General features: G+C 41.8%; 2 long non-coding RNA genes across 2 annotated transcripts in view; one reads left to right on the forward strand and one right to left on the reverse strand.

The window, feature by feature from the left end:
* LOC306670203 overlaps window positions 1-27,603 on the forward strand; it is a 505,412-nt gene that overhangs the window by 132,036 nt on the left and 345,773 nt on the right. The window lies entirely within an intron of this gene.
* Window positions 15,526-20,732, reverse strand: LOC306670201. The gene is made up of 3 exons (XR_013766343.1): window positions 20,150-20,732; window positions 18,908-19,033; window positions 15,526-17,119 (listed from the first exon to the last, which is right to left on the reverse strand). It is a non-coding gene; the product is annotated as an uncharacterized lncRNA (long non-coding RNA).

Genomic DNA, 27,603 nt, shown 5'->3' on the forward strand with positions numbered 1-27,603 from the left:
TAGCGTACACCAAATACACCCCCAGAGAAAGAGAACTGAGAAAATTTTCAAGTGAATAAAAAAATTAGAAACTTTGCAGAATTCTAAAGTTTGAGGTTCCAAATGGAAAGGGTCTATATGTTTCCAGGGAAATACACAAATGTATGAAGGGGGCGGGGGGCGGGGGGACATCAACAGGAAACTGCAGAATACAAGAGATAAAGAGAAGATCCGAAAGCGTCAGGGACATAAAACCAGATACACATCACCACGGAGACCCAGAAAGGCAACAGACCTGACAATAACTCTGGAAACAACATGATAATGGAGTGATGCCTTCAAAACTATCAAGAAAAACGATGTGCTAGCCAGCTTTCTGTTACCTAGACCAAAGTCCTGAGAAAATCAACTCTGAGGAGAAAAGATTAGTTTGGCTCAAGGCTTCAGAGGTCGCAGTGTACGGTCAGCTGACGGTTGTGTCTGGAGCTCTGGTGAGACAGGACATCATGGCGGGAGGCTTAGCAGAGGAAAGCTGCTCCGCCCGTGGCACTTAAGAGAAGGTTGGGCTCTCCACCCGTGATCTACTTCCTCCAGATATACCTTGCCTCCTAAGTCTTCCACCACTTCCCAATAATGCCTTCAAATTATGAATCACTCAGTGGGTTACTCTGCTGACAGCGTCAGAACCCTCATTATCCAATCACTCTGAAAAGCCCCACCTCTGAAGGTTGCTGCACTGGGGACCTAAACCTTCAACACGTGAGCTTTGGAGAAACATTTCAGATCCGAACGACAACAAATGATGTCCACCTGGAATTCTAACCATCACTCAAAGTAAAGGATAAAGAAATGTGCACGAATGCAAAATCTAAAAACACTTTCTTCCAAAATGCTACTGGTAGAAAGCACCCATGAAGGAAAGCAACTCCCTCCCTTTCCCCCCAGCTAAGGAGGGAAAATATGGACTCCCAGATGGAAGGTGTAGTAGCCATTCTTCACGACAGCCCCAGTGAGCCCCTCTTCTGGTATTCACATCCCTGTATGGTCCTCTCTGGCACTGGACAAGGATTGCCCTGAATGACCAGCAGAAAATGGCAGAAGTAACACTCTGATCCTTCTGAGGCAAGAGGATTGTGAGTTCAAAGCCAGCCTCAGCAACTTAGTGAGGCCCTAAGCAATTAGCAAGGCCCTGTCTCAAAAATAAAACACCCCTGGGTTCAATCTCCAGTACCAAAAGAAAAAAAAAAAAAAAAAAACTGAATCCTCCTGCCAAGAGGTATGTGATCTCAGAGGCAGATGCTCCAGTTTCAGATAGCTTTAGTCTCTTGAGAAATCTGAACCAGAACCATTAGCTGACCTGTTCCAGAGAAACTGTGAGAAAAATAAATGTCTGTCCTTTAAAGCTGCTAACTTCTAGAGTGATTTGTTACATACCAGTAGACAACGAATACACAGGGTATGCAACATAAAAGAAAAATAAAAGAAATTCCCAAGATAAGGAAGCCTTAGGGCAAAAGCCATGTAGCAGTCTTAGAGAATATTCGGTGTACATTTGAGCAGGAAGTCAGAAAACTTTAGGAAGGATATCTCCCAAAAAAGTGGAAATGATCAATTATCTTCTAATTATATGGTAGAGAGAAATTGCATTCTTTTACTTGAAGTGAATACATATTTTTTTAAATTCACAAACACTTCAAGTTTTGTTTTGTGTTGTTGTTATTTTGTTTTGTTTTTGGTGGTGTTTGGGATTGAACCCAGGAACTTATGTACGCTAGGCAAACACTCTACCAACTGAGCTACATTCCCAGTTCCCAAAAAACACTTCAGGTTTTGACTTAAGTGTTAATGATTACCCAGAAAGCTAAGCAAAAGAAAAAATAGAATAATCATTAATGCTAAGAAAAAAAATGTTATTTAAGAAAGAAATATAAAAAATATATATCTAGTTCAATTATGAATAATATTTGTAAAATCATAGTCATATAGATAGTGAAGTCTGAATCACCCCAAAATTGTGATAATTCTACTTTGAGTGCAAATAAATCAAGATATGTGTATCAGGAAGGGGTAGTGGTGGAGTGTGCAGTTTAAGAAAGCTAAAATTCATTTTCTTTAGTCGGAAGGCAATAGATAATGTCTAAAAGGTAAAGATCAAAATATTGTCTAAGTCTGCTGCTGAGGATAACAGCAGCAGTTTAATACCAGGATAACAGTTAAAAGAATTGACAATGGTTGACTTTGTGGAGCAGAAATTAAGGATGAGGAGGCCAGGCTACTCACCTGTAATCCCAGTTACCTAGGAGGCTGAAGCAGGAGGATCACAAGTTCTAGGCTAGCCTGGGAAACTCAGCAAGATCCTGTTGCAAAATAAAATGGGCTGGGGGGATATATAGCTCAGTGGTGGACCACTTGCCTAGCATGCATGAGGCCCTGGGTTCAATCCCAGCACCACCCAAAAGAAGGGAGAAAGAAAGAAAAGAAATCAAGGGACGAGAAGAAATGGACCATGAGTGACCTAACATTAGCCTTGTCATTGTCTTTTTCTCAAAAAACAATTTGAGAATTTACAGTATTTACCTACTGTAGGGCAAAATCAATAGGCAATGTCTGCAATTAATAAATCACAGAACAGAAAATGTCTTCCTATTTGTCAGTAGCCACCAAGAGGTATCAAAACCAGGGGCAGTTAAATGTCGTTCCTTCTGGAAGGCAGGACTGGGAATGGTCTGGGGATATTTATTGCCGCATTATAAAGCATCCTTAAAACAAGAGGAATCAGGATTTCAAGCCAGAACAAGTCAGGCCTGAGTAGGAAAGTTTTGTCTCTGCTCCTGCTAGAAGCAGCTCAAATAGCTCCTCTGGGGTTCAAGCCACATTCCCCCCATTCTGTGGTGAAGATTCTGTGCCTTAGCTGTGCCCTCTTCCGGGGCCAGGTCTTAAATCCTGAGTTCTTGTGCCTCCAGCTCACAGTAAATTTCTCAGGTGACTTTCTTCATTCATGCTATTTTGCAAACTTGCTGTCAGCCCCCAGGATAACAGAGAATCCTCAAGACTGAAGAGACTGAGGGGCATAGAACATGTATAGAGCCCTTGTCTGAAGGGTCCCCACTGTCCCCAAGGCTGAAGTACAGAGAATGGCAGGAGACTGGACAGCACTGGTTAGGAGATGGTTGGGCTCCCCTGAGGTGTCCTTCACTGCCCACTTTCCCTTCAGAGCCAGCCCAGATAGGCAATTTGGACATTTTAGGATGATAGCTTGAATGACACGCCACTTCCTATACGGATCCTGCATGTTTCCAAGAAAAAGAGCCACAGCCAGCCCTGGCCTTCTACCTGGCGTCTCAGCGAGGCTTGCGTTCCATGTTTGAATGGCCAGGTGTGTGACCACAGTTGCCTGTCATGCCACAGAGTCCTGCCAAGAGACACACGATCCTAAGTCAAGAAGGAAGAAATGCCATTCCTGGGCCTCTCTGCAGCCAGCACAAGAAGAAGCTTGAGTCCTCCATGTCTACAGCCAAGCGACTGGTCGACTTCCAGGGATTGAAACCACGAGTGCTTAACCACTGGGCCACATCCCCAGCCCATATTTTATGTTTTTTATTATTATTTTGAGACAGAGTCTCACTGAATTGCTGGGGCTGGCTTTGAACCTGCAATTCTCCTGCCTCAGCCTTCGGAGTCACTGGGATCACAGAGGTAGGCCACCACACTCAGCCGGTTGACTGATGAGGACGGACACAGGTGACATTTTTAGGGATTGTGCCCTGGAACTCCCCATAGCTTTGGAACCAAGTAGGGAAGAGAAGAAACAATGCAGGCCTGGAATAACAGGTCTTATTGAGAAAAGAGCCCATTTTTAAGCAGTTTTCTTTTCTGTGAGTTATGATGACTTTGAAAACCGGTTGCCTTCCTTTTCTTTAGTCTGAAATCCCATTGTAGTGATAGTAAAAAAAAAAAAAAAAAAAAAAAAAAAAGTAAGCAAGACTAGAATATTTCTCTACTCTCTGTCATTCACAATTGATTGATAATAATGACTGTGAAGAAATACACAAGACAAGGGTTATCAACAGGTAATTTCAGGACCTCAACCTGTTCTACATCAGAATCTTTTTCTAGACTTCATAACACTCTCTATGAAGATATTCATGTATAGTGAAATGATCAAAAATAGTAGCACAAATGTTTAAGCTTCATCTTAAGTTTACCTCCCTTTGTTCATATCAAATGGTAGCTTACTGTTTTATATATGTATCGAGACATCTCAGGGGAACTGCCAACCTGAAATTTTCAAACACACAGGGGCTGTGTACTACATAAATGAGTTAATGGGGTCGACACTTGTTAACTGGAAGAAGTGTCCATCTAGAAACCTGTGTTTTTTATCTCCAAAGGAGTGCGCCATTTATTTATTTAGAAAATATTTAGAAAACTATTTATGGAAGAAGCATGGTTCAGGCACTGTTCTAGAATATCACAGAGATATTCTAATACTGATTCTAAATGAATGTTCCAAAATTGAATGGCTCAAACAAGAGCAATCATTGTGCCTCTCAGCTCTGGGGCTTGGGGGTTTGACCACCTAGGGTTTCCTGAAGACTTGGCTCCTGGGGTCTCTGATCTGCCTGCAATGAGATGGTGAAGGTGACTGAAGGTGACAGGCCTGGAGTCCTCACCAAGCCTTCCTCAGCCAAACGTTTGGCGATGATGTGGCTGACAATGAGGACCCAGCAGGGGCGATTAAAAGTAGCCTCTTTGTGGGGCTTGGAACCTGACCGCAGGGCAACTGGGTTCCAAGACTGGGGGTCTCAAGAGAACCAGGAGGAAGCTACAGGGCCTTTCAGGATTCAGTCTCAGAAATCTGACGGTATCAATTCTACCAATGGTCACAGACCAGCCAAGACTCACGGGACTAAATGCAGACCCTCCCACACACCTCTTAAGGGAAGAGTGTCACCGTCACTTTCTAACTAGACAATGTGGGAGGGCATCTCAGAAAGTCCCATCTGCCCCCAGAAATAAGCTAATGGACAGGTGGGGTTGGAGCCCAGCAGTGAACAAATCAAGAGAGAATATGGGAAATATGGCAGATGATACTCTCTATGAAGAGGAGTAGGGAAGGAAGGGGACGAATAGAAGCATTCTCTCCATCTCTCTTACAAAGTGGCCACGGAACACTTCTCCCATAAGAGGTCATTCTGGCGGAGTTTCGGAGGAATGAAGCAATGAGGACAGAAGATAATGAGGCGAGAGCATTCCCAGCAGAAGAAAAGAGCAAGCAGGCAGGTCGTGAGGGGGACAGGAAACCGGTGTGGTAGGAACAGTGAAAAGGGTCCCCAGAGAGGGCAGAGAGCATTTTGGCAATAGTGAGGACCAGGGACTTTGACCTAAGTGAGATGAGAAGCCACTAGAGATTTTAATAGGAAAATAGCCAAATTAACTTGTGCTTTAATAACACAGGACCTGGATAACTCTGGTCACTGTACAGAAAATAGAAGCAACAGCCAGACTGAGGATAGAAGTGGGAGGCCAGGTGTGAGGAGATGGCTTTGTTATGGGAACCAAGCCAGGAAGCCACCTGTGTCCTGATTGGCCAGGTTCCCCGCCTGCCCACATAAGAAATAAGCAAAGAATGGAAAAAAGGAATTTTGTGCAGTTTGGCCAAACTGGGCGAAGCAGTTAGATTATTTCTCCACTAGTTGCCCAGAAGCTGTTGCAATTTAGAAACACAGAAGTCAGGCGTTGTGCATGTGTAAATTAGCTAGACTGTGCTTAGTCAGAGAATCCTCAGCTGTGACTTCCCTGGTGTCTGTCCTCGGTGTGAGGAAGATCAATGCTCAGCGTGAGATCATTCAGGAGCGCTCTGCTTCAGTATCTTGGACAAGGTGTTAGCAGTGGAGTTGGTGAGAAGAGATCATCTTCCCATGTTGAAAAGGACTATACTTCCATTTTTTAGCATTCAGATACTAAGCCACATTTGTGAAACTAACTATGAAAACCTGAGGTTACATAATCAATGTTCAAGGATAGAAATGAATCGACCATCACTGTGCTGCATAGCACAAGCAAATTTTCTTTTTAACAGCCTTATGAAGAGTCTCTAAAACCCTTTGGAAAGTTTTCCTTCAACAATTTTAATACTTTTCCCTCCTGTGACACAATCTAGTCCTCATTTCCAAAGTGAAATTCAAAATTAAGGCAATTATCACTTAGGTGAAAAAATCATTTGCCTCGAACATGTGGACCATTGAAGAAAAAGCATTTGAGGGTCCACACGAGCTAGGTGATTTCCCGGAATTTCCATTGCCCTTTATGAATGCAGATAAGAGCAGCATTTGGGGTGAAAAACATGAGTAAGAAATATGTCACCCCTGTGAGGTAAACAGCCTTTGGTGGACAAGCGAGTGGTAAATCACTCTTCAGGCTACCGGGTGCCCTACAGGAGGTCATTCCCTCCCACACGTCAGATCACTTTATTCCCAGGGACTCTCACGCTCAGGACGGCTCATTGACCACACAGCCGGGACTATTAGGCAGCTCTGAATAGGTTACGTGTTCTTTCCTTATTATGTTTGCTAAATGGTGGTGCATCTAATCATTTTTATCATGTAGGAAAATTTCATGAGATCTCTCTGGTCTTGCCAAATCTCCAAACAGGATTCCCCTGTTTATTCCCTTCTGCCCTAACTGAATGTTAGCTGAACCAATTAGGGCATGCATAATAAGCCAATTAGTTGTTCTTACTTTTCTTAACGAGTATAAAATGTGGGCCTGCTCAAATTACAACTCATTTGACAAGATCCTTTGCTACACTCCTACTATTGCAATTTGGCATTTTTTCACGTCTTTCAGGATTAAGGACATCCATCATAGTAGCTGGCGTCTCCTGTGAGCTTCCATGGGAATCGAGCTTGTCCCTACAGGATAATCATTCACTCTTCAACTCCAGCCACTCTGTGAAGCGCTGCAACATGGTCCCTCAGCACGAACTAGGCTAACACTGAACCCTGTCCTCGAGATAAAACACCTCACTAGCAAATCAACTGACACTCCGAACGTAAGGGCTTTGGATCTCATATTTCCAAAGCTCACACCATTATCTCACTGCCACCAGAGATATATCAATATATTTTGTTAGGTTCTCTTTATCATGATCTATCCACCACGGTCAAGCATGAAATATGAGCAAACTCCATTCAAGGATCAAGATCCAAGTCATGGATTATAGGGGAAGAGAGATTCTTAAGCTTTTGTAAGACAGCCAGCTCTAGTCTTCAAAGGGAAAACAAAAACTAAAAAAAAAGAAAAAAGAAAAAAAGAATAGAGTCAGAAAATTTCATAACTTTGTCAACATTTATTTTCACCAAACAACTCATTAAATCACTATAAAAGTCAACGCATATGGTCGGATATGACAGTTTAAATTCTAGAAAGAGTTATAAGTCAAGTTAAACTCATAATACATAATGTAGTCTTGGTGTCTCATCCATGAATTATAACATTTTTATTACATCCCAACTGCAAATTACCGACTTGTTCCATGTCCTGCCAATCTCTTGATTAAATGGGGAACTGTTAGGCATTGTGAAAATATATTATGGTAAAAGATGACTCCATCATGTGTCTCAGTTTCCGCATCCTTATTTAAAGCTTTATCACTACAGCAGCTGGTCCAAACTGAATTGTTGATTTAGCAAAGTGATAGCAGAAGAGATGGAACAGGGGAAAAAATTGGGGCAAAAAACGACCTGTGTTTTATAGTCTTTATCTTTCTGGGTCTCCTCATATCTTTCTCTGGTATTTGTGTATCTTCAGTACTTTCAGTATTTCTTTTGATCATTTCAGTTCCCTCTCTTCAAAGTTATTCTTGCTTTACAGGCCTTGCTCCCATGGGCCCAACTTAAGGGCGTTTTATTTTGTGTCTTACACTGATAATGGCAATAACTTGGACCCATCAAGTTTCCCCATAAAAAAAAGCTTTAATGTCTTGAAGCCATGCCAATATGTCAGCTGAGGGTGTGAATCAAATAGACATCATTGCACATTTATCAGAGAGCCACTCTGTATTAGGGCCTTAGAAAAAACTTACCAAAAAATTGGGCTCTTTCTTTTAGGAACCTAAATTCTGAAACAAACAGATAAATTGATATTTTAAAATATAAATAATGGGTTCCTATATATTGATCACTTCTACTAATTCTCCTTTTATATTTGTTTTGATCAACATGTTGTAAGACTTTTTTCCTATTATGAAGTAACACATAATCATTGTAGAAATTTTTAAAGATGAAAAGGTCCTTAACAAAGAAAATAATAATCACCCACAATCCCCAAACTCAAAGAAATGTGGTAAAGACATTTATAGTCTTCCTTAATAATTCAGATTTATGGTGGGGGGTGAAAAAAATAACAGAATGAATCAAAAACTATTACCCTAGGTAAATGTATGATTACACAAATGGTATGCCTCTACTTCATGTACAAACAGAGAAACAAGATGTATCCCATTTGTTTACAATAAAAATGAATTTTTAAAAATTCAGATTTATGTTCTCTACCCATGATAAAGGAGAAGAAATTATTGTATTACTAGCAGGATTTACCTCAAGGAGAAACTATTTTTGTTCAGAAACACACCTAAATGGACACATTTGATTATCAACTTAAAGCCTTCAAGGCTTGATTTGAATCATCAAGGAGAAGAGAAAAGACTATCTGGAGGTCTCTGCCTCAAAAGTAGACAGGAATCATAATCTAGCAGGTGAATGGGGTCAAGGAGGGAGTGTAAATCCTAGCACAGTACAAGTCTGGTGTGTAAGTAGAAGAGATGACCAGTAACTTCTAAGGCAGTTCTGTCTGAAGTGTAGAACAGGAAGGTCTAATGTGCGTTTAAAAAAAGCAGCGAATACAGAACCTCTGACCCTCCAGGTCAACCCACCATCAACCGCCAAATCTCTGCAGCACACATGTCCTAAATTGGTGGAACTTTGAGGAGAAAGGACATTGGATAAAGGCAAATATCCCCAGGATAACATTGTGCAGGATAAGAGATAGCATCTCAAAGGGCCGAAATGCAGACTGGAAATCAAAAATAGAGCCAAAGTAGGAACTCTGAGCCAGAAGTGATTACAAAAAAAAAAAAAAAAAGAGGGTCACTTTCCTAGAATCTCAGAAATAATGGAAGAAACACTAACCTTTCCACTGGAATGGGAACTTATGCCAAACCTAAATTTAAAAGAGAGATGACCCCAGCAAGATGAAAATTTCAGTTCTGATATCTAGGTTACAATTTTAAGAAAATACTTGGAACTTTATATAATAATATTAATGCATTTCTATCTTTAAAGGTGAACTGATGGAGAAGACTATGGGGATATTCTAAAAAGACTGTTTGATCAGTCAAATAGCTAGATAAAATTCCAGTATTTTCCAGGCACTTCCAGAGACAGTTGACTCAGCTGGAGAGAACTGACTGCCTCCAGGTTTCCTATCTGGACCCACTAGCAGCTTCTGAACCCAATGCTCTTCTGAACCACAACCAGGCCTTTGGAGAATCTGTGGCATTGGTTCCACAGTAGTGAGGGAGGGGTTCAGGAGTCAGAAGAGAACGAGGTTGACTAAGTATAAATCCATTTGCATCATTGCCATATGCTCTACCCTAAACCATAGGCAGAAGGGAATACAGCCTTCCATTCTCAACTAAAACTGCGTAGATGGGTCCAACAACAGTTCCGTAATCAGTAATCAGGTAAGGAAAAGGTCACCAGAAGTCAGGAGAGTCAAGAACGTTTGATAACTTGAGCTACACTTTTTAAAAGGTACAGAAGGTAATAGAAAGGGAGTGAAGGAGAGAGAGAGGAAAGAAAAGAAAGAAGTATTAAAGATGAGGGAAGGGAACTCATGTGGACATGGACATGTTATATGGCATGGAATTTTCGGGACAGGGAGGTGAGTGAGCCAGTCCAACAGAATGCATGTTTCCACTCAGACTGGAAAGCTGAAGTAGAATCAGGTCCTGCAGGTGAGGAAGAAGACAAGAGTCCACGTATTAGGAAGTGGAGAGCCAGTGTTGATTCTTGACCAGGAACTTCCATGGTAAGATGGTGCATTGGAAAGATCCATTTCATTTCGTTAGAGATGGGTGATATTTTCACTCTACGTGGAGAACAGAGAAGGTTGCTACAACAATCCAAGTTCAAGGTGATGAGGGAGGTGACTGAGTAGCCTCAGTGGTGCCATCTTCGTGTGTGAAAATGACTGTATTTGCTAGGCACCTGAGAGCAATGTCACAAAGAACAGGAATTTAAGTGCCTATTCCAATTTTATTATCTAAAATCCCAAGGGAATAATAAAACTAATAGTTCTCATGGTGCACGCTAGAGTGGGAGAAGAGAGGGATGGAGGGGAGTTGGGTGAAATAAATTGCTCAAGTAGAAAAGCAAGCACACCAAGCACGTTACTTTATTTTCTTTTTTCTCTTTCTCACCTTCCCTTTACTGCTGTTCACAAATTATCGCACAATTTGTGACCTGAAATGACACAGAATTATTATCTTGTGGTTCTGGAAGTCAGAAGTCTGAAATGGGCTTCTCCAGGCTAAAATCAAGGTGTGGGCAGGGTTCTCCAGGAGAGAGTTGTTGCTTTTTCCAGCTTCTAAAAGTCACCCATATTCCTGGTCCAACATGCCTTCCTCCATCTTTAAAGCCAGTGACACTGAATCTTCTAATCCCTCTTCACTCCGACATTCCTGTGTCCCTCTTCTGGAGATCCTTGTGGTTACATTGAACCCACCTGGATCATCCAAAGCATCCTTCTGCATCAAATTTGTTAACTTCACATCTGTGAAGTTCCTTCTAATGTTCGCCTCAGCATTAGAGTAGACCTCTTGAGGGTTCACATTCTACCTCACCACCCAGTGTTATGTTTCCTGGAGGGACCAGGAATTGCTCAGGGTGGTCACTGCACCACTGACAGGGTGAATGTGGGCCCAGTTTGCTAAGTGAGTGCCACCAACTGCCCTTCCACCAATCCTACCCTCCAAACACCTCCAAACATTACTGCAATTGCCAAGAGATAGACCGACAGGGAGTGGCCAAATCCCAGGCACTTCTGAAGTCCAAAGGGTCAGACACCAGCCTCTTTCTGCCAAGGTTCCCTCCTACTTAGAGCAGTTATATTTCTTTAGAGGACCATTGAGCTGATGATTCCCCAATACTGTGAAGTTGAACTCTCCCAAAGCAGTTAATGAGGAGGACAAACATAAACACAATTTAGACATTGTGTCATCTTCAGGGCAAAAGTAGCTAACATTAATGGACGAAGCCAAGAGAAGCTTTTGATGTGCTGCTTTAAGTCAATAGAGGGGGAAGGCCTTCTTTTCACTGAAGGTGGTTTTCACTTTTTGTAGACAGATGATTTAACATATCAATAATAGTAACTATAATAATATTTAATCTATTTCAATCTTTCATTTAGAGACATAGAGATTTACACGTGAAAAGAAAGCATGACTACTTTAGAAAATAAAGGCAAAAGGACAAAGAGCGGGATACACACAAAGACAAGGCTGTCTGGGATTTATTCTCTCCCCGCTTTCCTCTCCCGTGGAGCTGGCTGAGAACGGCCAGGTCATACAGTCTCAAACTCCCTGAGTCATTTTTGTGTGGCTGCTTCTTGGCAGTCTGAAAGCCCTGAGTGTTTCTCAAAAGATTAAAATGGAACTGGAAAAGACCTCTAGCCTGATATTTTGAGAATTTAGCCACCCTAGTTTGTATAGGATTTCCAGCTATACAATGTAGAATTGATGATAATCCTGAATGTTAAAAAAGAAATAGCCAGGTGCCGTGGCACACACCTGTAATCCCAGTGGCTCAGGAAGTTGAAGCAGTAGGATTGTGAGTTCAAAGCCAGCCTCAGCAAGGGTGAAGCACTAAGCAACTCAGTGAGACCCTGCCTCTAAATAAAATACAAACTTGGAATGGGGATGTGGCTCAGTGGTCAAGTGCCCCTGAGTTCAATCCCAGGTACTCCCCACACACAAAAAAAGAAAGAAAGAAAGACAGAGAGAGAGAGAACAAACGAAAGAACCAAATTTTAAAAGATGAAGATAAATAGTCACAATCAGGCAGGATATAGAAATCAGTCCAGGTGTTGTTCATGGCTCAGTGTCATTGTGGATATCAGTGAAATCTACAGGCCTGTCCAAGGATTAGGACTGTCAGTGAACCACAGTGATTTTACAGGCAAGAGGTACACAGGGAGACTTAATATTCCAGTCAGCATCACCTTCAACCATGAAATCGCACCCGTCTATAGTTCACCTGGAAAACAAAACAATTTTAACAGGGAAGGGAAGGCATACAAGCATACAATGTATCTATTATTGTTCATAGTTCCTAAATGGACCTGGTGATGAATTCTTTGTGGTGTGTTTTTCTTTCTAATGGGCTATTTGAAGGAAATTTTCAATAACAGAAACTAACAATGAGCAGATCAGTTCATAGGACTGTGCTTAGCTGTTCTTAATAGAAAACCTGACAAATGGTGGTTTAAAAAGGGATTTGCTTGTTTCATAGCCCAAGGGTGGGAGATGCAGGCCTGGCAGTATCCAGGGAAGCTGTCAGGACCCAGACTGTCTTTCAGAGTCCACCATCTGTGTCAAAGAGGCCGCTCTCTCCATACTTTAGACCTCGTGACTTCTGGGTATCTGCTGCTCCTCAGTCCCACCTCCACATCCCAAGGAGAAAGAGGACTGAGCCAAAGGCCAAAGGGCAGGTGCACTGAATCTATAGCCTCTTCCAAGGAGCTACACTGCAAGCCTCCCCAGCATCCTGTTTACACTCATGGACCCAAACTTGACCATGTTGTGGTCACACCTCGCTACGGGATGAAGGTATATGGATCTGAGGTGGGTCAGCCATCCCACAGAGTCTTTCAGGTCCCATATAATTGTTTCTGGGCTGAGGGGGCAGTTCAGTAGTAGAATGTTTGGACTCAATCTCCAGTACTACCAAAAAAACAAAGCCTATTTCCTTAGCGGCACTTGAAAGGTTTCAAGTGGAAATCAATCATCACTTTATAATCAAGAATGAAGGAAAGGAGAAGGGAGAGAAAAAAAGAGGAAGAGGAAAACATTTCCGCATGAGAGCATTTCTTTTCTTTTTTTTTTTTTTTTTAACATTATATATCATTCAGGGGACACCAGAAACTTTTTCCTAGTGAGATGGTGACATGTTTTACCCTGGAGATTTTTAAGGGTTTTCAGTTGCAATCAAATGGATAGAAATGCCATACAGTTTGTCTCATACTGAACAGCAAGGAAATGGACAGGATAATTTCCTAAATTGTCATTTAATCTCAGTCTGTGTTTCTGTAATATCGTTTCCATCTTCTTAGAACTGTTTAGGAAAGCATTCCCAGCAGTAACCAGTGCCTCCAAGCCAAAAATGAGAGAAGAAATGCAGGTATAAAAAATAAAGATATTGAAATATATCCAGGGATGCATTAACCATTGTGGATGGCTTGATAGTCTGTCTGAGCAGTAAGTTCAGGATCAATACTGCCATCGGAAGTCAAGTCTACACCCACGCTTCCCCTATAGACCCAGACATGTCAATTCAAGGGTGAAGTAATGACAACAAAAACACAAAATCTTTTGAGAATCCAATTGTAAGAGAGACTATCATCATCCCAAATATTCAGGGAAGACTATCCAAGTAAAAGAGAGAACGTGCATATGTATGAATGTATGGTGTGTGTGTATGTGTGTGTGTGTGTGTGTGTGTGTGTGTGTGTGTGTGAGAGAGAGAGAGAGAGAGAGACAGAGAGAGAAATCGAGGGAGGGGAACAGTAAAAAGAAATAGAAATATTTTTATGAACAAAGTTCTTAAAATGCTGCATTTTACCTGTGCAGAAATTATTACAAGCAGCATTATTTTGCTGACCTGGGAGGACATTTATTCAACAAATCCCTGACTCAATTATTTGCCTTGTTAATAACTTTAAGAACAGTTCTTTGCTGTGGAGGCATATCTCTGATAGATGGACTTAGTCACAGCCACTATTTCCCACCTCCTGACCTAACCGAGTCTTCCTCTTCCCCAATCCCAGGTGAGTCTTTTCTTTTTGCCCAAGACCTGATGATGACCTTGCCATCTCCTGTGTACTCTCCCAGCCTGAGTATATTCAAGTGATTCCTTCCAATAACCCCCTTGTCAATTCCCACGTAATTTATGAAAAGGAATTTTTGTGAAGGTTTAAATGTAGTCTCTGCCATATTCGATTTAATTCAATAAATATTTATGGAGTGCCCGTGTAGAATTGTGTGCAGTGCACTGTGCAGAATATAAAAGAAATATACAGCACAGTCCCTCCTGTCAAGAAGTTTGCAATCTTCCTGGGAATAAAAAGTTGGATGCTGAAGTAATTACAGGATGCAAGATAGTATGGAGCATGCAATAAAATTATGTAACCAAGACCAAAATATAAGGCACAGACAACATTATGGTTGGTCAGAGCAGGCAGGATGGAGCCATGGGGACCAGTTCACAGAGGAGATCGAACTTGAGCTTGTCCTTGAGAGATGTATGGGCTTGGCTGGGCACAGCAGTGGAGGAGGGCACTCCTGGCAGCACAAAGAATGTGAGTAAAATCAGAAGAGCGGGGACAGTAAGCGTGATATATAAGAGGAAATGTAGAGAGCCATCCTGACCGAACAGAGTGGGTAATGGAGATGGCAGAGTTGAGTTAGAAAAAAGCTGGATGCGAAAAAAAAAAAAAAAAAAAAAAAAAAAAAAAAAGAAGAAAGAAAAGAAAAAGCTGTTTGAGAATATAATGAAACCACAAAAAGCCTCAAAGCACAGAGGAACAAACTTGGATCACATGCTCTTCATCCTTGTGTTTCCTTCCTTGGTGCTGTTCTGTCATTGTCATTAGAGAATTCTTTCATCAACAGCCAGCGTGAAGCGTGGAGGAGACCCCAGGCTATCGTGTGTGAGAAAGCACTGTCTCTGCCCAGCAAAGTCACTGAACTGCTCGAGCTTCAGTTTCACAACTATAAAAATGGGACTATCTGCACCTTTAATTTAGGACTGTTGTGGACATGGAGATGATGAGTAGATGTGTTCTGTGGATACAAAACAGATGGAACCCGCGGCAAGTTTCATTCATTCAGTAACCGTTTGCTGGAGGCCGACCATGAACCACACGGTGCTCAGCACTAAGAAAATGAAATCAAAAACTTTCGGTGCTTCTTCTCAAGACATGAACAGATATATGTTTTTAAACAAAGGAAAGAGCAGCCCTGCGTAGTTGAATATACTTGGAGCTGAAGCTCATTCCCGAGTTGCATGACTTTGGGAAAACTATTTAATCATTCTGAGTTTCAGATTCATCATCTGATTAATTGGTCTAATAGTATCTAACCTATAATATGATTTGAGAATGAAATACAAATATGTGAAGAAACTAACATGGCACCTGACAATAGGAAACATCCAATAGGTGTTATATGAATTATTCCAAACAACCATAAAAAAATTATCGGCTAATAGAAAGTAAATGATGGAAATGGAATCAATGAAGTTTTTGCAAAAAAACTAGTCTCTACATGGAGACTAAATAATGAATAGGATTTGCTACTTGGGCTACATGATCCTGGAAGAGGAACAGCATGTGAAAAGGTACAGAGGTAATAAAGGAACTGGCATATTCTAGGACATGCCTGTAATTCAGCATTGCTAGATTATAAAGTCCAAGCAGAGAGTCCAGGAAATTAAAATGGTCAAAGAGGCAGGAGTCAAATTATGAAGAGCCAGAATGCCATGGGAAGGGGTTGGAGCCCATCCAATGGGCAACAGGGAGTCAATGATGAATGCTGGATTTAAATTGAGTTGGTAAGCACCATATTTTGCAAACTGTAATACAGAGAGCATTAAGGAGACTGAGGGAAAAATCATATGAAACAGAGATTATTGGAGATATTTTAAAGTTGGTTCCAACCAAATTCTATTTGGATTATGTTTAGAAACTGCTAAAGATTATCGAGGACACTGGGATACATCTCTTTTTCTTGCTATAGGTTTTTGCATTTCTTGAGACTGAGAATATAGATGGGAAACAAGTTTGGGGTAAAGATGATACAACCCGTCCGGGATCTGATGAATGTGGGGTGCCTGTGGAATATCCAAGTGGAGGTTTGGACACACTACTGTTCTGAGAATGAGGAATTGAGCTGACTGCTGCTGTGGACCTGGAGTCATTGACCTATATGGATAGAGGTGAGCCAGAGATCAGCCAGGGAAAGTCACACCACGAGGCAGCCCTCAAGACAGTCACTCCTGCCCTAGGTTAATAACCAAGCTGCCCGAGTAGATGAAGCTCACAGACTTTAAGGTAAAAACATAAACCTCAGATGTACAGCCTGTTTAGGTATGCCCAAGGTCAAAGAAATCCACTTTCTGGCATACCTTTTCTCTATCTGGTGCAAATTTCATTTGTCTGAAAGAAAGGAGAGGGACCGCGTGGAGCGTGGATCTTGGATGTTGAGGGACTACACACAGGATGACGATTATAAACACACCATCTCTAGAAAAACACCTCATTTACAAAGCAGATCTGACAGCTCCAGTTGCTTTTTGGCGGCGCACCCCCGTCCAGCCCCCGTGCGACCTGGTGAGCTTCGATTACAGCTTCGATGCTGGCTCTACCACAGAGACCCCCTAAAAGGGGGGTGATAAATGAGGTCCTGTCAGCCTTCATTCCCTGGGTGGCCTTGAATCTCTGCCGTTATCTGTTACCCTGCCAGCGCTGACAGTGATGAACAGGAGGCAGGCAGCTAACGACACCCCGATTCATTACCCAGAAAGAAGGGAGAACAGAAATAAAGGGAAGGTGACGCCATGCCGGGGCTTCTCTCCTGTCAGTGTCGCCTTCCTCCTGCAGGCTTGAACGGTGAAGAAATGATGGGGCCCGTTTGTCTCCCTCGCAGACTCTCATGACACTCAGAACAGAGCTGTTCACCGGGATGCTCGCCAGAAGGCCGCGGCCCAGCCTTGTGTGGTCAAGTTCTCCACTAGACTCACAGACACAGGAAATATGTAGCAACTTGGTTTTTTTTTTTTTTTTTTTTAAATCCACTTTTACTCTAGAAAAACATAAAAAACAAAAGACACATAAAATCATCCATCTTCATGGCCTGTCCATATTAAATTGTTCTCCGTTTCAGCAGAGTATACTGTCTATCTCTGAAGGCTGTATTAAGCCTGTGACTGACTCTACAGCAGCCAACGCTTTAGGTAGACCCACCCATCACTTGCCATAATAGACATTTATATCTTTAAGTGGTATCTGGTTCTTCCCTAAGAAACATTTCATCAAATTTTTTGTCTCAAACATTTGTTTGTTTTTTCCTGATGTAATGGGAAATGAAGGCTTTTACTTCTTTCTCTCCTTTTTCTTACTAACGGGACTTCCTGTGGTAACCGGAGTACATGTTCAATACGTACATCTCAAACTCAATCCCCAAAGAAAACAAGATTTTTCTATTTAGTCTAATCCATCTTAATCCAGGGTGTTAATCAGAGCACTGGTTCTGTGGGACATTAACAGGAAGCACATTTTTTTAAAGGAAGGAAAAGAAAGTTCTAGGGTCCAGTACATCTGAGGAACACTGCATTAACCACGTTTATCATGTTCCCTTCAGAGACAACGTTTTCAGTCTGTAACATACTAACGTGCATTTTGGCTCTCCTAAAGCAACTATAAGCAATAATATTTCTCAACCTATTTTCTCTTACTTAGACTATTTCTGTGAGACATGTATTTAGACTAGTGTTACACAGAACCAAACTTTGGAAACAGTTGTTCTAGACTTACCCATGAGCCCCATCTTCTCACTCCCTTATTCCACCCACAAACAGAAACCCTGGTCATGCTGTGTCCTAAGTATGTGGCTGAACAAGACATCCCGAGGTGGAATCGATGCTAAAGACATGGTATCCACCCCCAAAGAATGCATATCTTGCCCCCATGTCCTGCTTTTATGTATTCTGACCTATTTTCCACTTTCCCTGATTAAAAGAAAGAAGAATAGGTTAAAGAAGAAACTGAAGCAGAGAGAAGAGTAATTATGTTATATATGGGACAAAAGCGGTGGGGGTGGTTAATACATGGGTTTTTATCCTTGCCTTTTGCTAAAGACCAAGTGGTCTTTCTAAAAATAGCAGCAGGAGACATCACCATTACTTTTTGGAGAGCACTCGCAGTTTCGTTTTGGTTTTTTTTAATGTAAGTATGAATGGACATGGTCTGAGCTTCAGAACACTTAAAAACTGCAGCACAGTATTTTAAGTGCCTAATCCAAGAGCAAACACAAAGGGATGATTCACTTCAACGGCATGAGACATCTAAGTACCATATGTTTCTCATTATATAACTCGGGCACAAAGTAGCAGCATTTCTCATCTTGCTATTTGGCTTCTTCTATTAATGCAAGTCATTATCTACTTTCAAAATAATTTCGCTGAGGAGATCTGAAGCCTGTACTTCACACAAACAAACAAACAAAACCATCAGCTTTGTGTATAGGTGTTTTTTGCAATCCGAGCTTTGGAGGCAAAAAAAAAAAAAAAAAAAAGAAGAAGAAGAAGAAATTAAAAATAAACTGGAACTTCTGTTATTCTAGCAATTCAAAACTAGAATCAAAAGTAATGTATAAGTTTCAAACTTGTAATGACTAGAAACAGACTATCCAGCCTCTCTGATCTTTTTTCCTCTTTAAAAAGCAATCGGGATTCAGGTGGGAAGAAACGATCATCCAAGAACTAAAGTAATATCTGAGAGAGATGAAACCATCATTATAAATTAGAAGGAGTCCATCGTTCATTTTTTCTGTTATCTTCCCTGCAGGAGAAAGTAGATTCTAGAAGCTTACCGGTGTTCTTCCCATGTGTGCTCCAGGAATTCAAAAGGCATCCACGGTGTTTCCAAAATAAAGTATAAGGAAGCACATTGCAATTTTTTTCTTCATTCCCATTGGTAGATTATTTGGAATCCAGACCTTGGGGAATATTCCGGAGACAGGAATATAATTCTGCATTTTCTACAGAATGAGGTTTCACCTTCCACCATTTCCATATAAAATTCTTTCTTTCCAATTTCCAACAACCAACTGTATGCATTCTACTTTTCCTGGGAAGGCATTTATTTCTGACTGGTCAATAGGAATACTTCCATTGCCTTCCTAGCCACTGGTGACAAATATACTTCCTCATGTGAAAGTCCTCTGAGAGCAGGAAGATTGATGGGCAGACAGGAAGAACCAGGACCACCAATGCAAGGAAGAAATTCATCTTATTAGCCTCTGATTCAAGTTAATCACTGGGGAGATAATATTTTAAACTCCAAAAGACTTCATGAAGTTTCCAGAATTTCTCCAGAGACATAGATCAATAGACCACAATAATCAAGAAGAAGGAGCAAGTTTGCCATATGCCACTCACTGTGGTAGGGTGTTCTACTTTAGTAAGCAAAGGGCTTTTAATGGAATTATTCCAAACCCATGAAAGAAGGGACAAGTCAAGCCTCCAGGGAAGTGCCTCCAAATTGCAGCTGATGATAAAAGAAAGGGTGAGATTTTAATTCCAATCTCCAAGCCTCAACACAGGAATGTGGGAGGCACTTGTTTGTTATGTGATTCAGTTAATGAACAGCTTTCCCCTAGCACCAAGCAATCAATGCCCTGTCCACTCAAAATAATGCACGATGATATGAGGGTGCAGGGCCCCATAATTTCACAGACAGCTTCCCTCTTTCCTTTCAGCTAGAAGTAACTGAAAATGAAGTCTGCCTGATTGCTAGCAGGGCTCCTTGGGCTTCGGAGATGTTTAAATATTAACCCCCTGAGCTCACAGCCCAACTCCCATCAGCAAAACAATCATCTGCCATGGTGTCCTGAATGAGGCATAAAAATGGAAAATTGTTAAAGCAAAATCTACCTATGTTTAAAAAAAAAAAAAAATCACACCTGGTGGGATAGTGTAATGATTAAACTTCTGGCTCCCAAGAACATTTTCCAGAATGGATCATTCCTTAATTGTAAAGCACAAGGATGTTTTGGTGTGTGGAGGCTCCTTCCTGTTGCTTGAATCCCTTCTCCTCCGACACTGAGTCTTACCTGTCCCTATAGCTCCTTTGGCACATGGTGCCTTCCCGGTTGCTCCTGTCTGCAACTCCATGTGCCTAGCTTGTGTGCTTATTCTCTCCCTCCTCGCTCCGCTCCATCTCTTTCTCTGTTCCTCTTTGTGCCTCTCAGTCTCCCCTCAGGCCCCTTTCTTTTCTGGTTATGGCAGCCACTTAAGCATCGGTAGGTTCTCGAACTTGGCTTACATGATAGGGGGCCACTGAAGCTGCCCAAGAGAAACGAGACCCTAAGAAAGTGTGAAAATCTGAGCTGGAACAAAGCATTTCTTGAACTCAAATTCAAAAGTCGTTTCCTTAGCCCATGCCGCATGTGCTGTATTGTTAACTTGCATCAAAGAAGTTCCTATCTCAGGAATCACGGGAAACGTTCAGACATGATTGATGGCTGGTCAAAAGAACATCCACAGTGAGATAAGCTGCAGAGGGGGAATGTGCTGAGCGGGTTCAGGATTGCCTGGCTGTGCTTTTCAAATTCCTTTCATCGCAATCGGTGACTGTAAGCACGGCAGGGTGAGAACAAGCCAGGACTTTGTGGAATATTCTTAACTGCTGATATGTAATCCATACAGCCAGTGGTATAGCAGCCTGAGGATAAAAGATTTAAAGAAATGGAGACGCAAGGACTGATTTAATAAAAAAAAAAAAAAAAAAGCAACTTGGAAGGGAGAAAAAGAGTGAGAACAGTAAGATTTATGTTAACCCATTGGGAGTACGCTGGAAATCTCTTTGATGAAGGATTGAGATTGCTTTGAAGCAGACTTTATTGAAGCAAAAAAGTAAGTGTGATGCCCAGGGACTCAGGTCAACTCGGTCACTTACAAGTGGCCCCATCTTTGAGTTTCCTTTGTTTTGTTTTGTTTTGTTTTGTTTTCCCCCAAATTCTACATGCTACCAAACTCCTAAAATGATGCTGTATAAAAACATTTTCCCTCTGAAGAGGAGGTTTTATATAGCCTTAGTAATTAGTAGAAACTTGCCTGGTGGAACATATGGTTAAAAGACAAGAACCCAGAAACCAGGATACACACACGTATGTACCCAATGTGACATGCAAAAGGCTACTAAAAAATCACAGCCCTGTTAGAGGAGCCCTTCCTTACTACAAGACCCCAAGTGCAACACCGCAAGAGAGCAGGGGCAAATTAGATGACTATCAGGAAAAGCCAGGAGTGGCTGGCAATTTCCTTGGGTAGGAGAATCAAATAGGGCTTAGGGAATGAGAAGGAAAGAAAGTCGAGAACAGCAAAGAATCTGCCTGGAACTAGAAATATAAACACTTCCCTTACGCAAGTGAGATTGCCAGTTCTGGGATCATAAAAGAAAGCTTTAACAGAAAGCGAAACTTGAAAAAAGATCGAGAAGGAAATGAATCAAGTACCAAGGAGTGACGCAATGACCAGAAAAGGACAGATTGCTTACAACCAAGGAAAAGCCAGAATTCGGGAATATCTTTCCTAGCACAAGCTGTCAACGGGAGCCGTACTTAGGATGTGGTCATAACTACTCTCTCCATCCTGTCAGCTCTGACCATAAAGTACTGAGGCCTCTTGTATATTCAAACAGTGCTGATTTTCAAAGAGAACAAGCTGCGCTTCCAGATTTTAAAGTCTCTCATATCAGTTGACTTTCTCTGTGGCGATATGCTTTTGCCTCTGAAGGTGGCAAAATGATTCAAACAATCATACAACAGTGTAGGTGGTACCACTAATGTTAGCCTTTAAACTTCCCAGGTAACTTTTTGGAAGAAGAGTACTAATTTGGGAATACAAGTTCAAGAATGGTAGGTCAGCAATCAGTCATTGTTCATACAAAATGCAGTTAGAGTGTTATTGGAGCAAAAGAATCAGCCCTCCACTGCAGTTCTCTACACAGATACTGAGCACCAACCTGACTGCACAGGCCAAGGAAGATCCCACACTGGAGACCTTGAAGCAATGCGGTGGAGATGCCAGATCAGATCCTGAAAAATGAGATCCTTGTGCTCCCACTTGCCCTGATTAAGAACTACAAAAATGGTGTATTCTCAGGTGTTTTGCATAGGGTTCTGATCCAAAGTGAGTGCCAGGCTTTGTGCTATTGGCCAACATGATCCTAGGGAAATTGATAATGCCACTAACTTGGCAAATGCTGGAATCCACTGCCTCCCCTTAAATAGTCCACAAGAGAACAAGAATACTTTAAGAGAACAGAGAAACTTCAATATCTCAAATGATATTGAAGGCAACTCATTCTTTCTTTATGTAAGAAACAGTCCCAGGATAGATCAGTAAATGGGCTCATCTCCTCCATGAGGAGGGATGGAGCAGCCCCAGCTCAACCTCGAAGAGTGTCAGAGTGACAAATTCCATGTTCTTTTGTAATGTCTGAGCCAGTTTCCTGGGTTTTATTATGAGTCTCACTGTTTGTTGGAGTTCCTTAGAGGTGGTCAACTCCAGTGCCATAAAAATATGGCATTTTTATTTGAACTATGGGACATAATGGTTTTTCCAGAAACCTTGGGGAAAGTTTTCTTTTCTCCCATCTGCCAGCTTCTATAAAATCATTTTGGTTTCCTGAAGCTTTTTCCAAAATAGGAAGGAAGTTAGTGTAAAATGTTGAATTGGGCACTCAGAGGAAACCCAGAATTCAATACGACAGGTTGACATGTTGGTAAATGTAATGAGTTACAAAAATGGCAACACTTCTAAAGGCTTAGAGTGATGAGCAGGTCCCACATGGGGAAATCCTTGAGGCCATTGCAGGGGACAGAGCCAGGAAATCATCACAGGTGACTTCAGACCTGAGGCTGAGCCATGAAAACCCAGGGAAAACACTAACCCAGTTTGAGGAATGGCTTCTTCTTCATAACTGGCCAATTTCTCTGATAAACCAAGATGATGCTTTCAGTTCAGCCTAAATTGGTGTGCTAATGCACTGGAAGGGAGAAGGAATGGGAGGAAATAGCATTTGTTGAGCCTCTCTCATGTGCCAGAGCCTTTATGTCACAATAATCCACTGAGGGAAGAATCATTACCTCCATTTCTGCACATGAATCACCTGGAAACACTCAAGTTAAGTGATTTATCCACAGTCAGAGAGCTTGCAAATGCTGGATGCAAGATTCAAACCCTGATCTGACAGCTGAAGCTGGATGCTTCTAACATCCCTCTGCTAGGCCCTAGGGAGCCGACCAAGGTATTTGACCCGTGTGACTGCTTTCAGGAAGTCTACCTACACTACGAAGATCCAATTTTATAAACAATCTTAATAATTACAAAGAAGCTCCACCATACAAATAATTTGTTACTAGCTTCCTTTATTTAAAAGTTCACCCAGAACACCTTTAAAAATGAAAGAAATTCACCTGTTGCATAGAGTCTGGCACGTGGGTACAGGTACAGGTCATTATTTTTATATGATGCATCAAAATTCTGCTCCCCTGCCTGTCTCCTCCTCCTTACCCCCCACCAAGACCACTTACCAACAACTCCACAATAGTAGCCAAGCCTTTACCACATAGGAAGCAAGGGCTGGTCCTCCAAGGAGCCACAGGACATGGTACTTAAACAGGTAAAAACAACTGAAGAGTGTGAACTTGGTAATGATAGGACAGGGTGCATTGCCTCACTCCAAGCTCCCCTCTGCACTATTGTTCTGATTCTCTCTCCCCAGCTTCCCACTACAAAGCTATATAGCAACCATTTTTCAGTGTCAGGCAGTCATTAAATAAAACATAAACACTATACTCCATAGGGCTGGGACGGGGCTCCAAAGAAAACCTAACGTGCAAACAGCACTTAAAGGCCCTTGGTCTCAATTCGGTTACTCCCATCATCAGCCTGGTTCTGAAAAGCCCCATAACTCGTCCTTGCCACAAGTGACTTGGCTGCAGAGCAAGTTGTTTAAGGAAGCAGATAACAACCTCCCTTGAAAGAAGCTAGTGAGGCATTTCAGAAAACAGGGTCTGCAGCAAATGTGGCCAGAGGACTCACAGCAACCTCTCAGGACTCGTTTCCTTGGCCGTCGCTCTAACGATGTTGCTTATGGTCTAAGTGATGGAGAACGGGTCTCCTGCACCCTCTCAGGTATGGCGTGCCCAGTATTTTCTGTGCATATGGTTCAGGGAAAACTGGGAGGACACCAGTGCCAGAGAACTTTCTCCTGGTTAATAGAGAAGTTGAGATCACCCAGAGAGGCTCAGTCTGTTGCAAAGACTCTGGGCAGTAATGAGACTTGAGAGATTTATCCACCTTCAGGCAAGGCCTGTCCTAAACTACCCCAGATGAGACTCCAGCCAATTTTTAAAGACCTCTTTTTAAAAAGGGAGGTTTTAATTCTTCCCTTCTGCACTGGAATAAAGAGAGAGGAGAAGGCAATTCATTTACATCTTAGATCAGCACAAGTGTGAATCGACATAATCGGCCAAACAAAATTGCATACCATGTTATCAGGTCAGCTCTTCCCAGATCATCCATAATAAATGTGCTGTCCCATCATTGATTATGTGATCTGTACTAAGAAAACCAACCCTATCATTTCCTTGATGGGAATTATTCTACAGCCCCCTATAACGTAAGGAATCTCATGTAAAGGAGATTGAACAGAGAACTCCGGTTTTAATTTACTGTCTCCAAATAGCCCCCAGCTCATTCCCTCACCTCTTTCAGAGCTATGACGAACATGGCCTTCCACAGCACCTCCATTTGAAACCGCAACAGCCAGTACTACCACGTGCGCGTGGCCCCCCACACACATCTGTACCTCCGATCCACTTCAGTTTTCTCCACAACACTTATTACCATCAGACACAGTGTGTAATTTTTATTATCTGTTTTCCCTACCAAAATATAAACTCTGCAAAGGAAAATATGTTGGTCCATTTTGCTCCCTCCGTTCTGTGCCCTTCATTATTAAAACTGAGCCTAATATATAGCAGGTGCTCTTCGCATGATTGTTGAGAGAACCGAATGGACTCATAGCTTCCTGCAAGATTTAGCCTCCTACCTGAGCTAATAGACGATTACCTTTCTCAAACAGGACACGGACAGATGAATATGCATCGGCTATTCCTATTTAGGATCTTAATTCTGGTTCTCTAATCCTTGGTGTCTTGGCATGCTCCAAGATGCCCCTTCTCCCTCATCCACCAAAGGGAGACACAAAGGCAGACTTCCTGGATCCCCGAATCCTGCCTTAACCACGCCAAGACTTCTCTCCTTCTGATGTACTAGAGTTTTCTGTAAGATACTTCCGGGGAGGAAACTGTCCCATTGCTAAAAATAGAGTTAGAAAACCTCCAGCCATCCCATGAGACAGAAAGAATGAACGTTGGCTAGAGTGTCAAAGGAATACGGGCTTCATTCATTCAGTGGATATTTATAGAGCATCCATTGTGTGCCTGGAGTTGTACCAGCCACTGGGAACGCACAGAGACGCACACCACCGTCAAGCTCAAATCCTTCCAAGTTCACAAGGAATTATAATATCCTTGGAAATTCGGGGAATCGTGGGAGCACTGAAGAAGGTCAGGAGTGTGTCCTGCCGGAGGTCTGCAGACTCTAAAGTGCAGTTCAACGACTACCACATGTCAAGGGAAAGGAGGAGGCAGACCTTCACATTGTGACCTTAAATAAGACAATAACTTCTTAGGACTTGATTTCCCCACCTATAAAATAAGAGGCTTGAGGGGCTCGGGTTGTGGCTCAGTGGTAGAGCACGTGCCTAGCTCGTGTGAGGCACTGGGTTCCATCCTCAGCACCACATAAAAATAAATAAATAGGGCTGGGGAGATAGCTCAGTTGGTAGAGTGCTCGCCTCACAAGCACAAGGCCTCTGGGTTCAATCCCCAGCACCGCAAAGATAAATAAATAAATGATTTTTTTTAAAAAGAAATTTAAAAAGTAAATAAATAAATAAATAAGATGCTTAAAAGTTAGCCAACACGCACAGTCCCTCCCAAATTAACACTATGTGTGCAGCTTTGCCAACTTACCAGATGCTACGGTTTAAGTGCCCGACGCCTCCAAAACCCACGTCGAAATTTAACTGCCATTTTAACAGTATCAAGAGATGGGATTTAAGAGCTAATTAGGGGACAGGGGAGATAGCTCCTGGGTTCGATCCCCAGTACCGAAAAAAAAAAAAAAAAAAGCTAATTAGGTAGGAAAAGGGTAAATGTTGGGCCAAATTTTATTGTTATATCATGTGCATATACAAATAAATAACAATGAATCTCACTATTATGTATAATTATAATGCATCAATTTAAAATATAGGAAAAGAGAGACTGGACCATGGGGGCTCTGCCCTCAATTGTGGGGTTGATGATCTTATTAAAAAGCAAGTTCAGCCCCCTTTTCTCTCTCTCTTCGCCCTCCCCTCTGGAGAATAGAATGTTCTGGGCACCATCTTGGAAGTGAAATCTTGGCTCTCACCAGACACCAATCCTACCAGTGCCCTGACCTTGAATTTCCCAGTCTCTGGAACAGAGAGAAATCAATGTCTGTTGTTCATAAATTATCCGGTCTCTCCTATTCTGTTATAGCAGCACAAAACAGACTAAGATATGGTACGACCAGCTAATGGAAATCATTAGTTTCGAGTAATGAATTGCTGAATATAGAATGTTTTGGCCAATTCATCTGAACATTAATAATGTGCTTGGCACAGCAGGATGATCAGTAAGCCCCAAGGAAAGTCATTTAAATTAATTGGTGTTTTCTTCCACATATGAGAGATTATTGTTACATGGTCCAGATTCAATTCCAAAAATTCCATCGTAATTGTGCTCAATACCAGATTTGAAGCAATCTTAAAATAAGTTATGGAATCACAACCTTTATTACTCACCATTATCATCAAGCTTGTTTTCACAATTGAACAGTCTTCCACATATAAGATGTTGAACAAGGGAACAGAGCAACCTCAGTCCCAGTAAATTTGGAACTATGGGAGATTTCAAACGTCTTATTCTTCCATTCTTTCAAATCGTAACTAACATATCAGCCAGGAATTTGTTCACTATCATCAACTATCAAAACAGGCTAATACAAAGAGAGTACATGAGTTTCTGAAGTCTGCAGGGTCAGAGAATTTCTGTGTTGAGGTTTTAGATATGTCTAAATCTCATTATGCTCATGGGGCCTAAGAGACTCTACCCATCAGGTCACTGAAGAAAATGACTTAGCATCAGAAGAATCAAGTTAACGGCAATATGCTGAACATAAATGTTGGGGTGTCCTTAATTTTAAGAGGAATCAAGGAGAAGATTTAAAAAATATGAAAGGAGGCATCCCTGAAGTGCAAAATGTACACTGGATTAACATCTATAGTTTACCGCTGACTGGGAGCTTTTTGATAGATGGCTGGGTTTCTTTGATACCATTTTCACATTTATCAAATAAAGATGGTAATACCTATCAGAGTGGAGATAACACCAATTTCCATAAC

Source organism: Sciurus vulgaris, assembly GCF_902686455.1.
Source record: "Sciurus vulgaris genome assembly, chromosome: 9".
NCBI lineage: Eukaryota > Metazoa > Chordata > Mammalia > Rodentia > Sciuridae > Sciurus > Sciurus vulgaris.